Source organism: Rattus norvegicus, chromosome 16 (assembly GCF_021556685.1).
Source record: "Rattus norvegicus strain SHRSP/BbbUtx chromosome 16, alternate assembly SHRSP_T2T, whole genome shotgun sequence".
Lineage (NCBI taxonomy): Eukaryota > Metazoa > Chordata > Mammalia > Rodentia > Muridae > Rattus > Rattus norvegicus.
The window spans coordinates 90,356,906-90,372,105 of NC_141549.1; the positions used below are offsets into that span (position 1 = coordinate 90,356,906).

Consider the following 15,200-nt stretch of genomic DNA (forward strand, 5'->3'; position numbering starts at 1 on the left):
TATTAAAATATTAAGGAAGCCTCAGATACCATACCATAGAAATTACTAGACAATGTGGAATAGGGCAGATGACTTACTATTAAATCATATATTTTCCTCTAGAAACAGATTTTGACAGAGTTCTGACTTTTAAAAGAACCATATTATTACTTTGCCTGGTATAACTGTCAAGCGCGTATAAAATCATGAGGTAATTTACATTTTATTCCAATGTAAATTCACATTGGCTTATTTTTTTTAACTTGAATAGTTCCTGATGAATTTCCCAAAAAAAAATAAAACTAAAATATTTCCCCTGGGAAACTTTTTAATTTATTTATTATATATCTATTATATGCCTTTTTGATATGTAGACATTTTGACAAGTTACATTTACATATGGAAACATTGAAACACATTCATTAGTCCTTTTTAGTACAACATCTAATCACTGAAAATACATGAGCTTACTTTAAGACGCCAGTTTAGTTTTTATCTCTCCTATGTCTTTGGCCGCTTCACAATGCCCTGTTGGGTTTTTTACTGAATAGACTACCTAGAAGAAAAAGAGAGAGTTTTATGGTTAGTGATAAAACAGTAACTTAAGCCATGTATATAATTTGTGTCTCATTCTGCTAACTATAGAATACATGGAGTCTCCTGACATGGTTCTCTAAGGACTGACAAATATTTCATGCAGAAAGAGCATCCAGTACATGGCCATAGGCTGATAGCCAGTTTTCAGAGCACATGTACTGAAGAGATTCCATTCTGATAAAATGCCACAGACACTAATATATCTTTTGTGGATCTTTGTCTTTACTTGCAGTCTAGTATCCTATCTGTTTTGTTATGTGTATCTATGTGCAATGTGCTTGCTTGTGTTTCAGTGTAGGTGTGTGTGTGTATGTGTGTGTGTGTGTGTGTGTGTGTGTGTCTGTGTGACAGAGAGAGAAAGAGAGAGAGAGAGAGAGAGAGAGAGAGAGAGAGAGAGAGAGAGAGAGAGCGCACATGTATGTGCTTGTTTGTGTATACATTGGCAGGATACTATGTGTCTTCCTTGATAACCTCTACGCCATGTATTATGGCAGCCATGCTCAATCCCAGAGTCCTCTTAATTGGTTACTTTTTCAGGCCATATTATTCTGGGAGGGGCTGTCTGTCTCTGCCTCAGGCATACTGGAGTTACAGGTGGGCAGCCTGGTGATCCAGGTACTTACATTTGATCCTGCGATCCAAACTCCATCCTTTACAATTGTTCAGTATGTTATTTTACCTCCCTAGCAAAATCCTCCAACTTTATTTTTTTCAAAGTATATTTGATTTTATTATTTTTATGGTTTATGTTAAAGTTTTGTGCTCTAAATGCAGGTAAAAAGGGATATGAACTTCCTTTGAGGTGTCTTCCTAATTATGATAACAATGTCAAACATGTAAGAAAGGTTTTGCTGCTGCTCTTGGTAGTAAATACCTTAAATTGAGCACTGCCAAAGTTAATGTGTGAGTATCACCCTTCCAAGGCATGTCTGAATGAGCTGCATAGTGAGTGGCAAGGACCCCCTTAGATGTATGCTGAAAACCTGTTTGAAATAAAAGAAAATAAGGCAAAACTTTTTATTACTATCGAGACCAGGAAACCATCTCTGGTGGCTATTCCTGTTTATCAACTTTACTACATGTGGAATGAACTACAATCCAAAATTGGAGGACACACCAGTGACCCAGATCTTGAGGCTAGAAGGCACAGGCTTCTGAACCAGATATTGACATGGGAATCTTCAGGAATAGTAGCCATGAAAATCTTAGGGCCAGGCCAGGTAGTGCACGCCTTTAGTCCCAGAAGTCTGTAGCCAATAGATCCCTGAGTTCAAGGCCAGCCTGGGATAGAGCAATTTCCAAATCCCGGCATGGAGTATACACCTTTAATCTGGGCCATACCTTCTGCTGGAGGCCTATATGAGGACATTGGAGGAAGGAAGGCACACTCTTCTTCATTTGCTAGCACTTTCTTGCCAGCACATCTGTTGGAACCTTCTTCTTCAGGATTCCAGCATATATAGAAGACCAGATGAAACAGCTAGCCATGTGGCACTGAGAAATTTCTAGATTTTTGGACTTCCCCTTCACAGCAGCCCATTGTTGGGTTAGTTGGACTGCACATTGCAAGTCATTACAATAAATTCTCTTAATATATAGAGATATTCCATAAATTCTGTGACTCTAGAGAACCCTGACTAATATAGCATCTCTCTTTTGCTTTTACTCTTCTATTCAGTTTGCTATATATATATATCTTTGCATCAGTGGATCCTGACTTTCCAATAAATATTTCTGCTACAGGGTGATTCCTTTTATTATTCATGATTATCAAATTATTTAATAATCTTTAGCATTATAATCTTAAATGTGTGTATTGAAGGTAAGGAGATTTTATAATGAAGTAATTTGAAGTGAAGCTGAGCAGGTTGTAATATAAACATAAAACTCATATTGTTACTACACAAAAAATGAATAAACAACCTCAAAACTTTATAATATGTAAGAAATGCGTAAGTCAGTGACATCATGGTTTAAAACAGGACACTTAAAGCTATGGATTCTTAAGTGAATAATTCATTGCCCTGAATTTCTATTACCTATATTATCTTAAAAAATATTGGGCTTTGTTTTGCTATCACCACGCTTCCGTATGCTTTCTTACATTAGTCCTCATTAGTTTCTTCTTTTTTAAACATAATTTCGTGTTCTGTTATACATATGGGCATATGTGAGTGGAAGGTATGTGTATATGACTACATTGTCTGCAGAGTGCAGAGGCATCAGATTCCTTTGGAGCTGGAATTATAGGTGGATGTGTGATGCTGAATATGACTGCTGACAATGTAACTCAGGTCTTCTGCCAGAGCCACTATCACTCTGACCCTCTAAAACATTATCTCCAGCTATACCAGAGCCTTGGTGTTAACTGATAAATCAGTTTGATTGAGCAAGATATGTTTACTTTTGGATAATATCTAAAATGTATAAATATATAACCGTACATTCATATTAATATATGCAAAGTGATTGATACCTCTAAAATATACAATGTTTATATAAACAATGCTAGCATACTCCCTGAGCAAGCACAATAAAACTTTTATTATTGAAGATTTATTATTAAATTTTTGCACATGCATTTATTATATATTTATTACATATTATATAGAGAGCATGTTCTCTTTCACCATCTCTATCCTCTATTTTGTCCCTTAGATCTTGAGATGAATGTATCATAATTTACACCATGCTACTTTGTGGTAGGAAACAAATGCCTTCCGTTGTGTGACACTTCATTCATATCCTGCATATTTTGTATTCTGCGAGTTTTAATTCCTGACAGTTGCATACATTGTTTTATTTTGTGATTAAGATGTTTCATCATTGAAGTGTTAATAACAAGTCTTCATTAAAAATGGAATGCAATCAACTTGTTTCCATAAAACCCTGTGGATCTGAATATTGAGATGACTTCTTTCAAAAGTATGCATTTACTTACGCTGAAAAGGGGAATTTTTGGCAAACGTGATGAATGAATGAAAAATAGGAGCTGAATTTTGATAATTTATTATCGTTTTCTAGAAAATGGTTTCTGAATACAGAATACAATTACTTTAATGTTTGGCTCTTTGCACAGCTTCTCATTGTACTATCCAAATGATTTCATATACAGTGATTAATTAGCCTCTACACTCAGGAGATGTTCTAGAAGGGATCAGAGAATAGAGTAGAGAACAGTAATAAATTCCTGTTTCTCTTGTTGCCCTAGGACTGACTATTTTGCATTAAATTACAGAAAACATGAATGGCTCTTTGTAAGTTAATTGTGCTTCTATGGAATGATATCACATGGATTGGACACAGTTTCCTTACCTAGTGTCATTCAGGTCAACCGTACTCACCGGTCAATGATTGGTTACTATTGTTTTGGTCACTCAGATAGCTCAGTTTTTCAAGAGTTAGATCCCTTTACTATGTGTGTCTTGATATTCGAGCAACAACTAAAAAAAAGAAGAATGTTAGGGATGTCTTTGATTAGATAGATGAAAGTGGACTATATTGGGTAAATACATTTAAATCTCACAAAGTATTAAAAAAGATCGAATCAAAAATATATTCTTTTCATATCTGATTTCTGGCCAAAAAGACACAAATGGGTCCAGTAATTTATACAGTATATCGTAATCAGTTGAAAATAAGGCTGAAAGGGACTCACAGCTATTAATCTGAAAGAGTGTCAATGATATTTCAACACAGCTTGTGATTTAGCAACTACTAGTAGTTTATTGATGTGGTTTGAATGTGTTATATGTAAAACATTAGAATATATTATAACACAAACTTCTTAATCTGCAAGTGACTTTCAATTAAATACCCACTTATCACAAGGCGTTTGAGGACATTTCTGAGACTCTCAACTCAGATTTCCTCTAAGGAAAATAATTTAAAATCAGTTATTTTCTCATCTCCATTAGCAGTTATGTTACATATAAATTATAGTAAGATGACATGGTTGATGCTCATACAGCGCTCAAAGGGTTAAAAGGTATTGCTGCATTACCAACAGACATGAAATACTAGTTAAAGACTGAAAAATGATCTAAAGGGGTGTATTTGTTTCTGTGTTCATTTTGTCCAACTCTCAGGATGGACTCTGTCTGGTCTTCAATTTAAAAGGCATAATCTTTCTAAGTGTCTGAACTTGTTTTTTGTTTTTTTTTTTTTTTTGTCATAAAAATGCCATTGTCCTAGGTTATTTACAGCTATTTCCTGCCATGGATAAGCATATGATTTTTAATATATCTTTGTTTACTAAAGACCAATTTAATAATAAGTCACTTAAGAAACATGTTCTGCAATCAAAATGCCAGTAGCGTTTCCTTGTGCTTCTGTCCATTTCAACTTTTGTAACTTTTATTATTGAATTAAATAATTTAATTATTGTAAAGAGTATGTGTGTGAGCCTGGCTTAGTGCGTGTGCACCACCCACATGCATTCAGGATTCTGGGATGGGAAGAAGCAGGCGTTTGATGCCCTGAAAATAGAGTTATAGTTGACTGGGAGGGATGTGACCTCTTTAAGTTGAGTCTGGGTCCTCTAGAAGAGCAATAAACACACCTAACTGAAACTTCCCCACTCTGCCTTCTCTTTACATCTCTAAATCATAAACACACACACACACACACACACACACACACACACACACACACACTCATGCATATCAATATAAATACTTATAGATAATACATAGAAATTATGTGACCCACATGTATTTATATTTAATTAGCTGGAAGAAATATTAAAATTTTAGAATATATATGTATATATAATTTAAAATAGGTATAAAATAAATAGAATATTTCTTAAACATCTTTTATAAGAGTATGTGTGAAATATAATTAAGAAAAATAGCTACATAGCCACAGTTGCTGATCATTAAAGGAAGAACAATGATAAAATAAATATAGTAAAATATAGTTAGACATATGAAAAAAACAAACTAATAAAATCTGTAAAATTGTCCAAAAATGAGTCCTAGTAGTCAGAAAATTTTTGTTTTTCCTTTTATTATATCATTTGATTGTTAACATTTGTCTTAGATTATGTCGTGAGTTAGGTTTAAGATTTTATATATAACACTGTCAAAAATGACAATAAGCAAACTAGCGTTGAAACTAGCTTATATTTGGACCAATATAAGTTTCAATAGACAGCAAATTATTAGATTTATTTCAATATTTCCACAAATTTGTGATTGCTGATTTTTCACACACAGTCACCTAATTGACATTTAATCAAGCATACAGGAGTGTATGTTAAATATGAATTAATTACTGTGTGCTAAAATACTGCAATTTTATGGTGTGCAAACATGTAAGAACATTTCAGTTCCGATTTAATTACTCATTTCATAGACTGTAAATGTATGTTTACGTAACTAACATTTCATTACCTTTTTATGGAAGGAGTTTCTTTTTTTTTAATCTATTTGTGTGATAAGTATAATGTATAATGTAAAGTTAATTAGATGTCATCTTACAGCAGCACATAGAAAGTTGTACCTGGCTTAGCCTATCTATGTCACTTATGATTTAAGTCATCTTATCAGTAAGGCATGGGAAGACTATAATTTGAATAAAAGAATGCCTATTCATCGACATGGTTATAAATATATTAGCATCCAGAGAAACAATATGTCCAGGAGAGATATTTTTAAATTGTGGGTTAAAATAGAAATGATGTCTCATTATATTTTTTGATAAATAGATGTGGTTAAATTACTTATGGAATGTTGTTGTTAAGATACACTACTCCGGAAATATGTGGCCATGCTAACATAGCAATAAACATCATCACATTTTCCAAAGAACGTGACTAAAGTCACATTTTGAGGGTTGAGGTTTTGAATTTTCCACATCAGTTTGTTGCAGGTTTTCATCCCAAAATTTATAAGGTTTTGGCCTTTTGACAATGTATGTGCACTACATAAAATATTTCGTTTGGCCAGATGCAATTTCTAACCAATGCATAGATACTAAATTCCAAGTCTGATTTTGCTATGGAGCTTGCTATCAAGCCATTTCAAAGTTATCAAGAAAAAAAAATAGGTACGACTCCTTCAACAGCAGTTCTGAGATCTTAGTCCCCAGGTTTCAGTTTACTATGTATGTACCATAAGTACTTTTCAGATATTAATAAATAGCCACTAAGATCTGGCTACCACAGGTTACTGCATGTGAATATCACAAACTCTACATAGTGAAACTTTGCAATAAAATGAACAATAACACTGCAGATATGTAATATTATCAGAACTATGACTGCTACTATGCAAATTAGTTAATTTTAATTTTTGCATGCAGTTTACAAATATATGAATTACCATCAAGTGCAACATGCATATTTGTATAGATGTCAAGCCGTTTAAAATACCAAAGATTATTTACTTATACATTTGTGGCGGTCTCAGCTGCTGGTACTTTCTGTTTACAATTAAAGATCAACTGCTGTCTGAGTACATTGTGTAAATAAAATACTTTTCAAGGTATTGTGTCTTCAAAGGAAGATCAGACCACGATTCATTCCCACTGAGTTCATTATAACAGAACTTGGGAAACAAGAACCATAAAGTACTGAGATACAGGGGAAATTAAAGTTCCATAGTGAGCAATAGATATCCACATTTAATTAAGTGTAACCTGCCACATAGAAAATAAGCAGAGAAAATTCACAAAAGGAAAAAATAGTGTTTTTAACATTTTCAGAGAGAACTTACAAAACTAATCATGAAAATCCATGCAGTCAATTACAAATTTTAGGAGACACAGAGGCTTGCTTCTTCCTTATTCTTAGGGTGCTTGGAGGAAGTCTGGCTTCTCTTAAATTTCCTGGAAGCTAACCTTACAATGAAAGGAAGGGTGTAAATTTAACCTCTCTTTATTCATATCCCCCAATGCCTTTTTAAAAAGACATCATCTCTTGCCTTACTAGGCTAGTTTTCAAGGTCTTCATATTCTAAGGCAAGCCCGAGGACTTCGAAGTGCTTTGCTCTCACAAATTATATCTACAACATTTACACCGATAGAAACAGAATACGACAAACATTAAAATTAGTATTTATTTTACTAGCAACACAAAATGCACTGCACTAGAGTCCCCAACTGTGATTAGCATTATCTCTGTCACATGTTCTTTCCAGATCCCGTTAGGAGCCATGAGGAGAGGTTAACATGACTCAGAGCTTCAGGAATATGAACTTCCTCCAGAAATAGTAATTTTCTGGCTCATGGCTAACTGGGATTAGACACTTCTACAAGTACCATAAGGAGACATATACTTCAGCTCAAGATTATTTACGGCAAGAAACTTGAGAGATTTGTGAGTTCGTTTGTCCCTGGTGGGTAAATTGGCCCTGACATGTGGTAGCAGTGTGATTTATGTCTTAGCTTCCTGGTTCATGGACATATGCAAATATCTACACATTGGTAAAGGGTGATGATGAGAAATTATTTCTAAGGATGTTTCTTTCTATTTTAAAGTTCTTGACAGTTATTTAGTAATTGCCCCAGAGTTCCAAACGATGGAAGAAGGTAGAACATTGACTAGAATTGTAATGTATGTATGTGAGTCCTTCAGTTTCGTCTTCACCATAGTTATATCTGCTTTCATTTTTATGTGTATCTGTTATAATAAACAGAAAGTATTAGCTTTGTTACTGACTCAACACTGATATTCAAAAGAACGGCTTGTTTTCTTCTTTGGAACTAGCTCTGTAAGTCAGTATTTTCCATTTACGTTTTCCTTGTTTGTTTACCTGCCTGATATTTTGTGTTTCTGTGCTTTCTGCATGTGTTTGCTTTTATTTATCTACATATCTACTTCTTTATCTACATATTTAAAATAATTTTACAGTTTGGGAAACAGTTTTAATATGTAGTTCAAATGGACTTCAAATTTATGATCCTCCTGTCTAAGCATCACCAGTGCTAGAATAGTGGCATTATGCCAGCTTTGACCTAGAGGTTTTTATAAAGTAAATTGATAAAATGGCAAAATACAACAATATATTAAATTAGATTGTTTGAAAGTACAAATATAATGACTATATTTGTAACAATGCTATATTAGCTACTTCAAAGAATTTGTGGCATTCTGCCACTAGAAAGATTGCTCAGTGGTTAAGAACACACTCTGCTTTTGCAGAGGACCTGGTTTTGGTTCAGGATATTCAGATACATGTGCACAAACATAAGTCTACTTCTGGGAGCTTTCTTGCCCGTGTCTCTTACAAACACAACATATACATTTGGGACCCATACATAAATTAAACCAACCTCTCCAGTACAAAACAAAAAATAAAATGCTATTCTAACTGGCTGTCTGTATGTAGAAAAATGAAAATAGACCCATATTTATCACCATGCACAAAGCTCAAGTCCAAGTGATCAAGGACCTGAACACAAAGCCAGATACACAGAATCTAATAGAAGAGAAAGTGGGAAAGCGCCTTGAACTCATTGGCACAAAGGGAAATTTCCTAAACAAAACTCCAATGGTACACACACTAAGATCAAGAATTGATAAATGGGACCTCATGAACCTTGAAGGCTTCTGTAAGGCAAAGGTCATAGTCAATAAGACAAATCTGCAGATTGGGAAAAAGATCTTCACTAACCTCACATCTGATAGAGGACTAATATCCAAAATATATAAAGAACGCAAGAAGCTAAACACCAAATATCCAAACCGCCCAATCAAAAAATGGGGTATTGAACTAAACCAAAAATTCACAATAGAGGAATCTCGAATAGCTGAGAAGCACCTAATTAATGTTCAAAGTCCTTAGTGATCAGACAAATGCAAATCAAAATGATCCTGAGAGTTACATTGATTTTCTTACATGAATCAGAATGGCTAAGATCAAAACCTCAGGTGAAAGCACATGTTGGCGAGAATGTAGAGAGAGAACACTCCTCCATTGCTGGTGGGATTGCAAACTCGTACAGCCACTCTGGAAATTTATTTGGAGGTTTCTCAGAAAATTGGAAATAGATCTTCCTAAAGATCCAGAAATACCACTCTTGAAAATATGCCCACCATGCCACAGGGGCACGTATTCCACTATGTAGATAGCGCCCTTATTTGTGATAGCTAGAAGCTGGAAATAGCCCGGAGGTCCCACCACAGAAGAATGGATACAGAAAATGTGGTTCATTTACACAATGAATACTACTCAGGTATTGAGAATGAGGGCACCCTGAGTGTTGCAGGCAGATGAATGGAACTAGAAAATGTCATCCTGAGTGAGGTAACAGTCCCAAAAGGACATGCTCAGTATATTCTCACTAATAAGTGGATATTAGCCAAAAAAAAAAAGTGTTGACATCTTTAAATGTAGTTCCATAGCTCAGAAACAATGATAGAGGGACATCTAGTACATTTTCTTCTTCTCTGAGGTTTTCTTTTTCTCCACTCAACACAATGATCTGCACATAGCAAGAATGAGATGTAGTGAGTGCTAATAAAAAAAAATTAGCTCCTAGCAGCCAAGTTTGGAGATATAAAATTGGCAATTAAAGTTACACATATTCAAGTTATAGACCACAGTATTTTTTACGTTAATTGTAAAAGATTGTCATGATTAAATTGGATATCATATTCATTCCCATGACTCGTTGCCCCTTTGTACATGTTGTGGTATGTGTGCATGCAAATTTGGGACTGATTTTCTTCCACTTTAGGGGGCCAATGCATAGTCTTTGGGTAGTGGTTTAGTCCCTGGGAGCTCTGGTTGGTTGACACTGTTGTTCTTATGGGGTTGCAAGCCCCTTTACCTCTTTCAGTCCTTTCTCTAATTCCTCCAACAGGGGTCCCACTCTCAGTTCAGTGGTTTCCTGCTAGCATTCGCCTCTGTATTTGACATATTTTGGCTGTGTTTATCAGGAGAGATCTATATGCAGTTCGGTTCCTGTCAGCATGCACTTCTTAGCTTCATCCATCTTATCTAGTTTTGGTGGCTGTATGTGTATGTGTATATATATATATGTATATATGTATATATATGTATATATGTATATATATGTGTGTGTGTGTGTGTGTGTGTGTGTGTGTGTATATATATATGTATATATGGGACTATGCATGGACTAACTGCATATGTAGCAGTGAATAGCCTTGTTGGGGCACCAGTGGAAGGGTAAGCCCTTGGTCCTGCCAAGGTTGTACCCCCAGTGTAAGGGATTGTTGGAGGGGGCAGTAATGGAGGGTGGGTGGGGAGGGGAATACCATTATAAGGGGATGGGGAGGGGTTAGGGGGATGATGAACAGGAAACCGGGAAAAGGAATAGCATTTGAAATGTAAATGAGAAATATCCAATTTAATAAAAATGGAAAAAAGGGGGACAATGCAGTGATTCTGATTTTCTGTAAGTTAAGTCATCAACAACAGACAACAGATGAGTACATGCACACTCTAACTTTTCCATGCTCTGGTCTTACTCCCTTTTTGTTGTGCAGTGGTGGAAAATTTTTAGATGTTGGCAATGGGTCTTCCCCTTCTTGTTTTAGCTGCGGAGATAATGGCCCATTATTTTACAAAGTTCATGACCAGTGCTTTATTTTTGCTGTCAACTATTCTTAGGCATCACTAGACACACAGAGAACAAAGGATCCTAAATAAATTTTCCAGAAAGTAATATGAAAACAATAATCAGTGGACAGGATGCCACATGCATGTGGGGTTGTGCCAAGAATTTTATTACCGATGTGAAGTTAACAGAACTTCAAATTTGAAATGATTTACATGAAAATCACTATGACATTTTCAATATTATTGAAGCCCCAAATAATTACGTATATAGGTGTTCATTTGAAAGGCGAGGTATTCAAATGTTTGGTGTGTGCATGAATGTATGCATTCTTTGAATTCATGAACACTAGTGATCCAGTTACAAGTAAAATTAGTTCTTTGATGTATTGTTAATTCTTATAAGTACTGCGTGTTAACCGATTGCGCCACCGGAGCTCCTGTATTGTTAATTCTTAAACTAAACCTTCCTTCTTTCTCTAGGCCACTGAATATTATCAATGTATCAAACTTTCAAAGGAAAAGAAGCATGAAAATTAATAGTAAATGTGAGAATAGGTCTTAAACAGCTGTTTTCAGAAGAATATGGAGATGCAGTTACAGCTAAAATCTTCAAATAGAAGGATTTTGGAGTACTTTAAATTTAATTTGTCAGAAAGAGCATAAAATCAAGATTAAAATGGGAGGCAATATTTGGCCTATTAAAATATTTACTATCATTTGTAGATTTCAGTGTGTGTATGGGATATTAATTTTATTTATCTTTGGGGAAATTTGTCCCGGCAGGTTCATGTACCATTTTCTTGCTTTCCCTGAGGTGCTTTCTCAGAATTTCTTTGAGTGTAGAAACTATGGCATTTATTGCAAATGCTCATTTCATGTATCAAGTACTTCATTGTTGATGTTGCCATTAGATTAGACTCTTTTGATAAATACTATGTTTATTTAAAATTAGTAAAATCATGAAATTTGTTAAACTGTTTCAGTTCCCCTGTGCTGACTGGCGTTTTATCCTACAGGTATCTGGGAAGTTGAAATGTTAATTGAAAAAATATTTCCACAAATCCCATATAAAGTTCAGAACTTTCCTTTAAAATATTTGTAATGTATTTTTTCACAAAACAACCAAAATTATTGTTGTTTTTCAATGTGGATACTATAATCCAAAACCTCAATTAGAATTAATAAATGAGCTAAATCAAAACATATGCATACATGTATAAACACACACATATGTAACTAACATCTGATCCCTATTGTCACAAATTTTCTTTTGATAATTGCATGATACAGAATCATAAACAAGTGAATGATACAGAATTCAGAATCAAAGATGTTTATAATACTGGGAATTATTCATGTAAAGAAACAGTTAATGTAGATTCTGAAATTGGGTAGAAAGAAACAATTCTCTTTTTTTTTCAGTTTTCCTTACTTTATTAAACCATACTAATAGTCTTTGAAGGACAAACATACAGACACGGATGCTACACTGAGAGAATCTTATTTTCTTGAAAGACGTCACAAGGTGCTCTCTTCCATGATACTTCTTATCCTCATCATTCTGGGAAGCTAGGAAATAATCGGCCCCTAAAGCTACTTCAAATGCAGCAAACACCCATTTGAATCCTTTCAATATTACGCTTGTGAAGGTGGCGTTGCTTGCAAAGCCGCCCATGTATCTCCCAGCCTCATAGTGAGCCCACGGATCCCGCAAGCCTCATGCAGCAAGCTTCTGCATCTTTTCTAATGGCGTCCTTTCAATTTTCCACTGTCTGCAATGTGGAAGTTCCACTTTAACATGACTCTGTCTGTGTTCGTGACCATGTCCAGCAGCCATGTCTGACAGCAATCTGGCCTCCCAGGACACTCAATATTCAACCTTCCTGAAGAAACAATTTTTAAAATGAAAGCCTAAATGAAGTCCATGTTGTAAAAGGCCAAGGGGAAGAAAAGTGGCAGGTGGATGGATGTTACATAAACAAAACAAAAACAAAACAAAACAAAACAAAACAAACAAGAACAGGAAAGCAGAAATCTGTTTTGAGTGTATTGTCAGAGGGATCAACAAGGGTGGTGGGTTGGAAAAGTTTTGCCGATTAGGTCTTGATTCTTGTGATAATTGCCAGATTTTGTTCAAATTTAGTTAATTAGGGAATGGGAAATTATGAAACACTATTGACAAGAATGTTGATATCATCATTATTATTAATAAGATCACTTACAGTTGTGTAGTAATTTTCAAGACCTACATAGACTCCCAGGACATCATAAGGAGATGTATCTTTTCTATGACATCTTCAAATACTGGTGTCAATTAGCAGCCTCCATAGCAAACAGATTTTCTGTGTCTCTGCTTCTAACTCAAATATATATGAACATAGCTGATCAATAAGTAGACATGAATTTGGAATAAGCAGAGTAAGTTACAGAGGTCGTTGGTGTGTCTGACAGTGACTTTCAGGAATTTTAACAGATGGAGAAAAGTGTGCAAGTAAATGGGTGACATTTAATCGGGAAGGCAGGAGTGAAACTTTCCCAACAGCCAGGTATTTAATTGGACACATAGATCCAGCAGGAGCCGAGTCCATCAGTGTTTTCAACTTCTTTGTTGGTTATGGATATCCAGCACTCCAGTCTTTAGGTCTAAGGGGTGATTGGTTTAGGAGACCGGAAAGTGAATTTGCATACTGATAGATGTTCAACAATTTGTGGTAACAGGGATAATGAAAGGCTGAGAAAGAAGAGTGGGTAACAGGTATAAGTCACAAAACATGTCTAAGATTGTTTTTAATACAGGGCAATACCACAGTAACTACTGCAGGTGGAAAATAAAGGGTGCCATCTAGCACAAACACCAACTTCTGTGGTCACTGACAGGGTTCTAATAATAAGGTGTGTGTGTGTGTGTGTGTGTGTGTGTGTGTGTGTGTGTGTGTGTGTGTGTCTATATCTGTGTCTGTGTGTGCACGGATGCGCACACACACATGTGCGCATGCCTTGTGCTCCTGTGTGTGCTTGTCAACCTATAAGACAAGCACTGAGACTTATCTTCCCATTTTTTTCTCAGCCAGGGACTAGTCTCTTTTCTCCTCAGTTATTGAGACCCGAGTCTTAGGCTTTGAGACATGAATAAGACAGCTAACTTCCATTAGTATCAACTTCACGAAGTTCAATGCGTGTGTGGAATTTGCGAATGTGAACCTTACATTATCCACATCCAGTGGAAAGTGAGGGAGTATGGGAAAGTTCTTTAGTGTCTGGTCTCCATAGGACTCACATAGGAGCTTGAACAAAGAATACCAAGGAGAGAAAATATCTCAGGGAATGTTTTCAAAGCAGGTCTCTCTCCTTCTTTTCCTCCTTCACTTTTCCTCCTCTGACTCTCCCCTTCTCTTTCCTCCTCCTCCCAACTTCCTTTGGGTAGGCCTGAGGACCCTTCCTTGAAAGAATCCTAGGTAGAAAGATAGCACTGTGATGAAGGCTTGAGAGAAGAAACTACAACAGTATAATATAATATCCTTCATGTTGGAGATTTGGGATGATCAAGCACAAAATGAAGGTTAGTAGTGTCTCATTTCAATTAGTTCTACATCAGTGCACACTCCTGGGTAAAGGCATATCAATACAATGCTTGCTTTGTTTTTCCTTTATTTAATGCAAGGGGAGCTTTGGAGGCAAGGAATCCACATCCAACTTCAAGAAAACACTTTCTTATATCTATTTATGCCTAATTAGCCACACTTTTGCTTATGTAGGAAGCTAAATATCAGACATTTATATTTCCTCAGAAGCAACTTACCCAAGTATACAAACGTTTCAGGGTTTCAGTTTTCAGATCTTTGTTACCTTAACAATATAGTCACCATACTTTTGATTGACACATAGCAAATCTAGTCAATTTTACTAAGAGGCTAATATAGAATTAAGGGAAACTGGTAACATAACCTATATTCAATTATTTTGATTTGAATGTAGTACATATAAAATAGAATGTGAACAACGTGGTTAGTGAGAGGTCCAATGTATGTGAGTAGGACGCCAATCTCAATCCATTATTCCTAATTCAGATCTACTTTATTCCATCTCTAATCC

The 15,200-nt window shown here is 35.4% G+C and overlaps 1 pseudogene; it reads right to left on the reverse strand.

Annotated features, from left to right (window-relative positions):
• Positions 1-451: 451 nt before the first annotated feature.
• Positions 452-12,993, reverse strand: LOC103694015 (NADH dehydrogenase [ubiquinone] 1 beta subcomplex subunit 3 pseudogene; annotated as a pseudogene).
• Between the last annotated feature and the right edge of the window lie 2,207 nt (positions 12,994-15,200).